This window comes from Hydra vulgaris, chromosome 01, assembly GCF_038396675.1.
Source record: "Hydra vulgaris chromosome 01, alternate assembly HydraT2T_AEP".
Lineage (NCBI taxonomy): Eukaryota > Metazoa > Cnidaria > Hydrozoa > Anthoathecata > Hydridae > Hydra > Hydra vulgaris.
The window spans coordinates 59,275,928-59,288,982 of record NC_088920.1 but is presented as its reverse complement, the minus strand read 5'-3'; positions in this window follow the sequence as shown (position 1 = coordinate 59,288,982).

Sequence of the window (13,055 nt, the reverse complement as noted above, 5' to 3'; positions counted from 1 at the left end):
CTGTTTCCTTCATGTGCACTATAAGTTTTTTCTAAATAAAATAAATAATACTACATAAATTTTAACTTTACACAAAGCCAGATAAGCAGCAGTAATTTTCAATAAAATAGAAATCACAAACTGTATTCTCATGTTTTATATATCTTTAATTGTTATCACAACAGACAGTAAATAAAGGAAACTCGATTTTTAATGGGCAAATACCATTTGCTTGAGTACTACGATTGCGTCACCTTAACAAAATATTAAATTGCATTATAGTTAATAAACTAAAATTACAAAAATATTTGGTTGATTACAAATAAAATTGAAAAACATTCTTATTCTTTTTATTATACATATATTTTGATATATTAATATATATAATTGCGATTTTATATAAGGAATATATACAACAACAACTATAATTTCTTTTTATAACACCAAAGTTCAGTTTTTACTTTATAAATATATTATTAGTATACTAATCAATCTTTGATTTAATAAATCTATTAATTTAAAATTTTAGTAATTTATTAATCAATTAACCAATTGATAGATAATTTAATCAATATAAATTTACCAAGTAAGGTAGTAAAAAGAGAGGACAATTTAGAATTTACTCCTTGCATGTCACAACGCTTTGATGCCATTTTCAAAATTAAAAAAAAGTACATGTTTTTGTTTTTTTTATTTAAGCCATACAATAAAAAATCGAACAATATCAGATGAACGCCGGATAAATGTTTGTTAGCCAACAAATGTACTTATTTGGCGGCCAACAGACATATACCCAACGATTAACCGATATTGTAAATCGAGCCAATGTTTAACCAATGTAGCGATGTCGGTCCGACTTCGACCCGATCACAGCCTTAACACAGGGTTGTTAAATTGATGGAAAATCCTATTTAATATATCTAAGTGTTTTTTTTGTTAAAACTGAAAATTATTTTTGTATATTTGTTCCTTTTTTATCTGCTTTATTGTTTAGTATTTTACATTTGACAGAAAAAACTTTTTTTTTTCTAAAACTGCTTTAAATTTTTTATTAACCATGCAGACTTGACATTTAAGAAATCTATGCAACATTTTAATAAAGCTATTCAGCATAAAATTAATATCTGTCATCGAGGGCAATTTCGACCTAATTCTCCTTCATTGCTTTAAATGCTCAACGATAAAATGGCCTATTTTTTTAACTGTTTATAGTCATTATTAAACAAAAGATTTATTTTAATACTGTATTTTTTATATGATATAATAGCCTTGATCTAAAAACCTCATGATTTTCATATACATGACGATGTCAAATAAATAAAAATCACAAGGTCTTTAGACCAAGATTAAAAAAAAAAAGCATAAAATAAAACATCATTATTTTTTTTGTGATTTTGTGATTCTTAGTTAAGCTAATTATTAAAGCTGCATGTTAAGGGTTTCCGCTATTTTACAAATATTTACAATAAATCTGGTAATTTGAAGACCAGATTTTTAGTTAAATAGTGCTATAGCATTATAAAATTGGGATGATGCATATCACAGAAATGTTAAAAATTTGGACTTAGACTTTTAAATAAATCTTAAAAAATAAACTTTTAATGACTAACGAAACATGTCAAATTTTGTGTTTATCACATTTAAATTAGTAAAATCTTTCACAATAAATCAAAAAAATAGATTTTAAACTTGAAGAAACTAATTTATTTTTTCCTTTTGACATATCTTCAGACATGCGACTGGTAAGAAACTGAATATATAACTTAAAACGTATATAAATTCATAGTTATTTTTAATTAATGTTTTACCTTTGTTTAGCATCAACATCATTTTATACTAAAAAATGATGACAATGAAGCAAAATTTTATACCTAAACTTGAGTTGTTAAAAAATATTTCAACTTCATTTAATTTTAGAAATACAAAAGGACTGAAAATTAAAAATATTTTTAAGTATTTTTTAGAAAGTATATATAAGTAATATCATATTTCATCAGGTCAATTGCGCAATCATCTGATTGTATCCAGGAGCAATGACAACCAGTTTCTTCAATGAATTCAAGTAAACTTTACTGATTCTGCTTATATAACATAATTATCACCATAAAGTATATACATATGAGTAATTATTTCATATTTAACAATGAAACTAAAAAAATTAGATTGAATCTAAAGTGATTGAGTTTAAAATTATTGTTAAAACAGCAATTTTTGAGGAAAAATTACTGCCAAATTTTTACCTTATAAAATAACAATTTTGAATAAATTAGTAAAAATTCTTTTTATGTAATGTTTTCATTTCACCCACCCACAGCATATCTAAAATATTAAGAATACTATTGGTTTGTCTAGATTTTAAAGATGATAAATGTCTCACCTACTGGCAACACAAAAAGTATTTAACCAGTCAATGTCTAACTCACTTGGAAAATTTTTGAAAGATGTTTGGAAGAAAGTATTGATAATCTTCTGAAAGTAATTTTTCTTATTAATTCTTGTAGAATATTGACTAATGCCAGATAAGTTTGTGTAAAAGTACCTTAATCTCTAAATTGCTTCCCCTCTAACATTTTAGATGTTACATCAGCATAAGCTAAAATAGATTTTCAAAAATAATTTATTTTTTATAATCTATCAGTAAAAAAAAATCTTATAAGATGTTTACCTGAAACTTTAGTTGATGGGGTTTTTATATTTGGCATACAAGCTGGTTGCCAATGTTTTCACAAATATTGTTAATCGGTTTGATATTGTAATAAAATAAAAAATTGTCAATCGAAAAATAATGCTCAATAACTAAAAAAGTTAATTTAAATTTCAAATTAGAGCATTATATAATATAAAAGAAGAAAAACAACATTTTATGGAATTTGAATCATCATGCCAGTCAATCATCCGTCCAAATTTTTTTCCTAGAATAGCCCCAGTATATATATATACATCTCTCTCTCTCTCTCTCTCTCTCTCTCTCTCTCTCTCTCTCTCTCTCTCTCTCTCTCTCTCTCTCTCTCTCTATATATATATATATATATATATATATATATACATATATATATATATATATACATATATATATGTATATATATGTATACATGTATATATAATATATATATATATATTATATATGTATACATATATATATATATATATATATATATATTATATATATATATATACATATATTTATATACATATATATAGAGATATTTATATATGTATATATATATATATATATATATTTAATATATATATAAATATATATATATATATATAATAATTAAAAATATAATAATTTTTAATTATTATATATATATATATATATATATATATATATATATATATATATATATATAAAACTCAATAACTAAAAAAGTTAATTTAAATTTCAAATTAGAGCATTATATAATAAAAAAGAAGAAAAACAACATTTTATGGAATTTGAAGCATTATGCCAGTCAATCATACGTCCAAATTTTTTTCCTAGAATAGCCCCAGTATATATATATATATATACATCTCTCTCTCTCTCTCTCTCTCTCTCTCTCTCTCCTCTCTCTCTCTCTCTCTCTCTCTCTCTCTCTCTCTCTATATATATATATATATATATATATATATATATATACATATATATATATATATATATATATATATACATATATATATATATATATATATATATATATATATATATATATATATACATATATATATATATATATATATATACATATATATATATATATATATATATATATATATATATATATATATATATATATATACATATATATATATATGTATATATATGTATATATAATAGATATATATATTATATATGTATACATATATGTATATATATATATATATATATTATATATATATACATATATTTATATACATATATATAGAGATATATATATATGTATATATATATATTTAATATATATATATATATATATATATATATATATATATATATATATATATATATATATATATATATATATATATATATATATATATATATATATATATATATTAAATAGAACTTGCAGTAATAACAAATTAGTAAAAATTACTGAAAAAACTAAAGCTAACATTCAAAAATATATAATAATCATAAATGTTAGTCAAACTGTAGCTGCGTTACCAGCAAGTGAGTTAGAAACTTAGTTTCAAACTCACTTGCTTGTAACGCAACAAGTGAGTTAGAAACTATAATAGTTTCAATAATTCATTATTATGTTGATAAAACTACCCTTTAGAATGTGTAATTTACAATTTTTCAGTCTCATCTCAACTACTTTTGTCAGGTTTGGGGACAAATTGGCGACTGTAATATTAATAAATTGTTATCAGTGCCAATCAATTCGAGTAATAAATTTTCAACTCCTTAATTTATACATTCACATAAATTTTCAACTCCTTAATTTATACATTAGAAGCATCAATAATGAAAAACTAAATGCACCTCCCTATAAAACTTTGAGGTATGGTAAGTATTCACTTACACATCAGTGCATAAGTGAATCGAATCAAAGTCTTGTGTGCATTGTGAATGAGTTTTAAAAATTAAAACTTAAAAATAATTTACAGAGCTCGAATTAACGCAAAAAAATCTAATCGCAAAATAAATTTTTTTCCCCCTTCCTCTCTCTTATTCGTGTAGGTAGGGAGGGGAGGGGGTTGCGTTAGTAAAAAATTGTATCTTTTAAATTAGTTCGTAATTATAACTTTTTTTAACATATTTTCTTAGTCCTTCATCTATAATATAGGAAAACTTTGATAAATAAGAGCGCCAATTAGGGTTGCTGTCCCAGGCGGCGTGAGGGCTCTCGCCGACCCTGATTATCTTGTTTGGCGGAGTTTAAAATAGTGTAAGTTACTATTATTATTTACAGCTTAATAATTTAAAGTTTAAGTTGTAACGAGCAAGTAACATATTTAATACTCTTAAGTTTTTAAGCTCGTTCATTTTAAAAACTTTTTTTTAAAAAAAAAAAAAAAAAAAAAAAAAATGCTTATAAAATTAAATTTCAACTCGTAAGCGCAGTTTTTTTTAATGTTAATTAAAACTTTATAATCCCAATATCAGGGTACAAGCTTCATTTTAGAAAACTTAACAAACAAAAATAATCTTGTATTTTAGGACTTTTTTTTTTTTTTTTTTAGTTTACTATGTTAGTCGTGGTACAATAAAATAAATTATTAAAAGTACTTTACAAATATATATATATATATATATATATATATATATATATATATATATATATATATATATATATATATATATATATATATACAAAGCGTGATAACAATATAAACAGGGTTTCCGTAAGAAGATCACTAAGATCTTATCATCGGAGCCTTAAAAACAATAATAAAGAAATTAATTTATGAATACCTTTAAAGTATAAGTTACAATAAAGTAGAGTATATATAGAGAGTTTTTTACATAAGCAAAACTTTAAACAATATAAACAACATATATAAATGTAAAAACAATTTAAATAGTTGTAAACAACAAAACCTTAGACAAAAATAATAAAAATCCAAAATAAAGTTAAATAATAGATAAATTAATTAGTAATACTGTAAAATGTTATCGAGGGAAAAAGTTAAATTTTTTAATATTTTTTTTAAAAAGGCAAAACGAATTTGGTCGATCAAAATCAATATTTGGTAAAACAAAGTTATTCCATGGGTGCGGTACAAGTTAGGCAAGACAAAATTAATTAAAATTTGTTTAACAAAAAGGTTCGTTAAAATTTTTTTCTTTTAAGAGTGTATTCGTTGCTGGGTTTTAAACTGAAAAGATCCTTAAAGACATATTGAGTTCGAGCTTTGTGTAAAACTCCAATGTTTTTAAGGACTTTAGTGCATACATAATTAATATGTTGATTCCAAGTAAAGTTCTCATCGAGATAAACACCTAAGAATTTAATAACGAAGTCTCTTTATATTTCAATTTCATCAATAAACATTTGAGGCAAGTTTATGGGTAAAATAGCGATTCGTTAAGCATAGCGAAATTCGCTATGCTTAGCGAATGAAAGAGAGTTCATTTAGTTTTTTCAGTATTTAATGCTAGTTTATTGGATTTAAACCAGTGGTAAAAAAGTTTAAGTTTTTTATTAACGGTGGCAAAAAATTCGCTAATGTCACAGATTATATTTGAATAATTGTTGTGATAGTTGTCATTACCAACAACAAATTGTTTTCTGTTTGTTAAGTAACTTTTGAACCACCTTAACCCGTTGGTTATTTACTCCATAGTATTTTAGTTATTCGAGTAGGATGTGATGGTCAACTGTATCGAGGGCCTTCGATAGGTCGATAAAGATACCTAATGTATATTTTGATTGTTTAAAAGATTTTGAAATTTCATTTACAAACTGGGTAATTGCATGCTCTGTTAAGCTATCATTTTTAAAACCAAATTGATTAACATAGAGTAGGTTATTTTTGTCAAGGTGTTTATATATTCCGTTGCACATAATTCTTTCTAGGATTTTTGAAAATACAGTGAGGACAGAAATGGGACGATAATTAGTTATTTGGGATTGGTCACCCTCTTTATAAATAGGTGTGACTTTGGCAATTTTTAATCGTTCTGGAAAAATTTTTGAACGCCTTTTCAAGTTCTTCAATTGATAAACCAAAGGATAGCTCATCAGAGCATATATACTTATCCCAGGGTAATAAGAAGTCACTGAATAAAGTTCTGGTGATAGGAATCTTATTTGATAGTTTAGGACCTATTTCAGTAAAAAATTTATTAAATTTATATGATATAGCGTTTGGTTCAAATATACTAGTGTTATCAATTTTAATCATTTGTGGCAGAAAACCAAAGTATGATTTTTGTTTACTTTTATTTCTCAAATGCGCTTAGTGCTATTTTTGAATTTGTTAAGTAACTCCATATAACAATTTTTTTTTAAGTTTTTACAAATTTTCTCAAATAATTATTTATAGTTTTGTAAATTTAGAAAATTTATATATAACTTCTGCTTGATTTTGGAAGATCTTTTAAACCCCAAAGTGAATTCAAACTCTTAGATTTTGCTATTATTTCAACTATGAGAAAATGAGCGTCGTATACAGAATAGAAAGTTTCATATATGTCGTTTGCATCATCATTTATGTTAATATTATTCCAATGGAGTAAAGATAGTTGGTCTTTAAATAAATTAAGGTTATTCTGATTAATAATACGTTTCTTCAATACTTTTTGTAGTAAATGTTTTTTGCAATATATATGTATTAATTGTTACAAAAATGGGAAAATGGTCCGTTATATCAGTTTTTAAAATACCTTTTTATTATACCATTATTAAAAATATCAGTTGAAATAATATTATCGATTAAAGTCGCTTAGTTTTTAATTACTCTGGTAGGGCAATTTATGAGGGGGATTGATCCTGTTTCAAAAAATGTGTCATAAAAACTTTTCGCTTTATTGTTATTGTTATAAAGAAAACAATTCATGTTAAAATCCCCAAGTAAAATATTTTTTTTCTTTTCGGCACCGCCTTTTTTTCAGAGTTAATTTCCACAGCTATGAAAAAGTCAATTGAGTCAAATTTATGTGCTGGTTTGCAGACAGCTGTGACTTATTTAGAGCAGTGGTTTGATTTTTCATCTGAAACAGTTACGCGTATTTTGCAGCCATTCTCGCTACATGTTGTCCCAAGCTTGAGAACGTCATTACTGTTTGTAGTGTCCTTGGTCTAACTTTGAGTATAGATGTGGACATCGTGTACGATGAATTTTTATCACCAAAGTCAGAATTAGAATACGTTATTGCGGATAATAAAAGCGACAGTGCTGCTGTAAAATGGCAAATATTTTTCGTTACTTGTGGTCAAAAATATGTTTTAGTAAATTAACTAAAAATTGAGTTTTATGTGTTGTCTATCGCGGCAAGTAATGTATTTTGTGAAAGAATCTTTTCACTCATGAATACCAAGTGGAGGTCGGAACGAAGTAGAGCGGCTAATGAACTTGTGAGCGCAGAACTCCAAGTTTTAATGAATTTTTCTAAATCGTGTACTGAGTTCTCTGAATTTGTTTTCAAAGATCAGAAAGTACCTTATGTGGCTGCCAGTAGCCAGAAATACGGTTACGTAATAAAGAAGAAAAAGTAATAGTATATTAAATATATTCATAGTCTCATTGACAAAATTTTTACGGGTTTTCGTCCTCCGTTGAAATGTCCCGGGCTGACAAATAGAATATCTGGCAACCCTACTTCAAAATGGTGTTTGATTAGTTATTCCTGAAAGATTTGCAGAAAAGATTTATATATCAGAGATTTTAACTACAATATTAATGCAATCAAGTTACAGTTTTCAGTTTGTCCAGTTACTGGTAATTTTCATTGTAATGAAAACATTAAAACTTTATCAGAGTAAAAACTAAAGTTGCCAATTCAAATTAAAGACCAACATTAAGCTCTACCTTTCCTTATTTATTTATAAGTAAATAAATAAAAGAAAATTAGTTATTTTTATAACTGCACAATTTTAAAAACATTATTTGTCATTTATTAGGGTATTTACATTTTTTTTTCCAAAAAAAAAAAAAATTTCATTCCGCTATGAAATTTCAAAACATAAACAAACTAAATTACAACTTTTAATTTTAACTGAGTTAGAATAACTATTGCTGGCTTTTTCTTTTCTTCCATAACTGTTTACATGCAAATATAAAAGGGAAACTATTGACCTTTATAATTGTCAGTAGTCAGAAAAAATAAGGCATTAGTTCCAACCAACTTAGAAACTAACACTCCCCTTCCTTGTTTACATAATTTTGGATAGTCCCTTACCTAGCATTATTTAAATCTAATTTTGGTTTCCCAAAAATATATTATCAAAAGAAAGCGTGACACCATCGCTATTTAGCCATAAAAAAATCTTTCTCATAACTATGATTAACCTCAACAGAATTTAACATAATTCTGAATTCAGGGTCGTTTCACCTAACTACATTAACCAAATCAATCAAAAAAGCAAAAAAAAAATTCTTCATTTTTATTAAAATTTTAATCTCAGATATAATTGCTTATACACATTATATATATATATATATATATATATATATATATATATATATATATATAATATATATATATATATATATATATATATATATACATATATTTATATATTATGTTTTATTTGTATTCTACAAATAGAGTGCTCAATGTTTTTAAAGTACAGAGCAATAATAAATTAGTAAAACACTTATCTAATTTTTGTCTTCAACAAGTTGTGTCTGCATTAGTTGGTTCATCAGGAAGAATCGTCATTTTGACTTGATGAAACAACTTGTTGAAGACAAAAATTAGACAAGTGTTTTTACTAATTTATTATTGCTCTGTTCTTTAAGAACATTGAACACTCTATTTGTGGAACACACTAACATAGTTTATATATATATATATATATATATATATTATATATATATATATATATATATATATATATATATATATATATATATATATATATATATTTGTATATATATATATATGTATATGTATATATATATAAACTATGATTTCAAATTTTTCTCTACTATGCCTACAAAAAAATATTAGAAATATTTACTCATGCAAACCAAGAATGCTTACTAAACAAAAAATCCGAATTAATTTCTAAATGTAGGCACGAAAATAAGTTTCTCCTTAAAAACTATAAAAATAAATGAGCTCAAATAATAGTTACGTTAAATCCCCCTTTTGAAAAATATTTTTATTAAAAAGCATAACTAATCATTTCTAAAGAACTCTTTTTATAATAGTGTCAGCAAGTTCCACAAATGTGTGAAAATTTACAGTAGTTAAGACATTTGCGACTTCCTGTAATTTAATTTTTGGTTTATATTGAAGTCTTAATAATTTGATCCTTCGTTTTTGATGAGTCTTTATCGATGAAACACAGTGTAAAATGAAAAAAAATTTTGTTAAGTGATTTTCTACTAATTTATAATTGCTCTTTTCTTTTAAAAACATTGAGCACTCTATTTTGTAAAATACATTTTAAAGTTGTTTAATTATACACTATAGATATACTCAAACCTTGCTCAACTCAAACCCTTAGTCAATGTAGTGGTACTCCTCTTGATTACTTGCTGGACCTCATATATCATAAAAAAGTGTTTTTTTTTTTTTTTTTTTTGGCCTCTCAAAAGAATAAAATTGTATAGAGATTTCAGAATTTTTTATTCAAATTTAAATATAAATAATACAAAAAAAAACAATATACAGTAGCATATTGTAACATATTATTACAAAATATGACTACAAATACGTAACCGATCCTAACTCTGAATTTTTTTTTTGCTCTAACTGTAACATGCTTAAAAGTTTGTTGAAGGATTGCGTTAATAAATGAACTTTATCAAAAAGTTTAAGTAGTTGTTATACCATTATGGTTTTAAAAATGCGAATATGACAATTTTTACGCTCAACAAACTTATTATGTCAATTTTTTAATTTGTTTTGATAATTTCAGATTGCACAGACTTTGCTAGTTTTCTTTCTCAATTTATGTTTTTTAGTTATGTCTTTTGCATAAAAAAATAAACAAACTTTTGCAAACAATTTAAGTTAGAGAAGAGAAAGTACAATATAATTTTTAACATTGTTTGTACTCTACAATACTTTTTATTTATAGTATTAACTAAAGTCGGAGCATTATCTTCTAAAACACTGCAGCACAGTAAAATTGAAGCAAAGTGTTTGCAATCTTTAAAATATATATTCAATAAGATATTGTAAACTTTTTCTCAATATACAATTAACATAACAGAAGAAATTTCATGAGTATTACAGAAAGTTATATTGCTTAAGTGGGAAACTAGTAAATTTTCGATTAAAAATTCCTAATATTCCTAATAAACCAAATCATTATTGACTTATTTAATTCTTTTTTTCTAAAGGTGTTTAACACAATTTATTGATTATCTAAATTTCTTGCACAAAATCTTTGTTAAGAACTGCTTTCTTGTAACAAATGGCGATACATGTCTATTTTCATTAAATTTGCAATATTTTTTCTTTATTCTTTTTAATTTTATCGGTAACATTTTATTAAAGGTCTTCTCTCTACTATAAGTGTTTAAAGAACATTTTCCAGAATTTTTTAGATTATGCCTTGATGCAAAGACTTGTTCACTTTAGACACTAATTACTAAATACTCAAGACACTAATTATATACATGCTGTTCAGCATATTACTGACTTTAAAAGCAAGGGAATCTATATATGTGGCTGAGTTTATTAGAAAAAAATTTCTTTGAACATAAGCAAAATAGTTTATTAATTTTAATTTAAATTTATTATAACTTAGTTTTTATTTTTACTTTCGTAATCACTGGTTTAATGTTTGCAATTATAATGTTTCTGCTTATAAAACTATTTTCAAAAACAAAATACAATTCCCTATTCAAAACGTTTACGATTGAAATAAAATTTTCTTCCTCACTTGCACTATGTTCTAAATCTGATATTGTTACTGTAGCTAGATGCACTAAACGTATATCTGGCTACAGTAACAGATTTAGAAACTTTTAGCAACGATTCTCGCTATACGGTATTACGCTATATGGTATTACGGACGGTATTACGCTATATGGTATTACGGACGCCGCAGAATTTAATTTTAATTAATGAAGGTTTTAATTTTATTTTATTTTTCCATTTTTTTTTTTTTTTTCAATTTCAAATTTCAGTTGCGCAATTATTTGAATAAAATTCTTTTTTTCAAATAGATTTCCTTTTAAATAAAATTCCTATGATGACTTAATTACTAAAAATGACTTGCGTATTTATAAAAAAATGTTTGATCTTGATATTGCTTTAAGCAAAATATAAAAAAAATGGTATCACGTTGTTTATATTCTATTCGAGATTTCTTGTATAAATATATTTTTAGTTAGAAGCTTATATCATGTGTTAACAACATATAAAAACATTTATATGGTAAATACCCAATGGGCACAGGACGTATCATTTAGGTCCATTTGTCCAAGTCCAAAATGGTACGTCTTTGGACGTCCAATGAAGTACCATTTTTGACTTGGACGTTTTTGGAAGTTCAATGGACGTCTGAAATTGTCCAAGTCCAAAACAGTAGGCTCTCGGACGTCGATTAGACTTACTTTTACGCATGCGTAAATATAATATACTTTCAAAATGGTTAAAAAAACATAGTTTGAAAGTTGTCAATATTTCAACTTATTTGATAAATATAACTATTTAGTTATAGTTATCGAATATCAGCTTATGGTTTAACTATATAGCTCTATTATAATATCTATATAACTCTATAAAAATATCTGTTTATGTAGATTAATAAATTTAATTAACAGATATAGACTATAAACGGTAATCAAATAGGCAAAATATCTTTTCTTCAAAAAGTTTATTTTGTTAGTTCATGACCATGAGTCTTTTTCTATCTTGAAATCAATTAAATTTTACTTGATTTTAAGATAGAAAAAGACTCATGGTCATGAGCTTAAATCAAATCAAATAACTTTATTTAAAACTGAGTCATGAATCAAATCAAATAACTTTTTCTAAAATTGAAATCAATAAATTCGAACTTTTTTATACTGATAGTAAAACTACATTTTTTTATTTTTCAATACAAATTTTGTATGCAATAAAAATTTAATAGATATTTTATATTATAAACTGTAGAGATTTACATAAATATAGTTGCAGTTGTAATATACTTTTTAAATTAATAGAGATCTCCAATAAAGATTTATTAGTCAATTATTTCTTGTATATACATACATACATATATATATATATATATATATATATATATATATATATATATGTATATATATATATATATATATATATATATATATATATATATATATATGTATATATATATATATATATATATATATATATATATATATATATAAATATATATATATATATATATATGTATATATATATATATGTATATATATATATATATATATATATGTATATATATATATATATATATATATATATATGTAATTATTAGCAAATGTCATAAAAA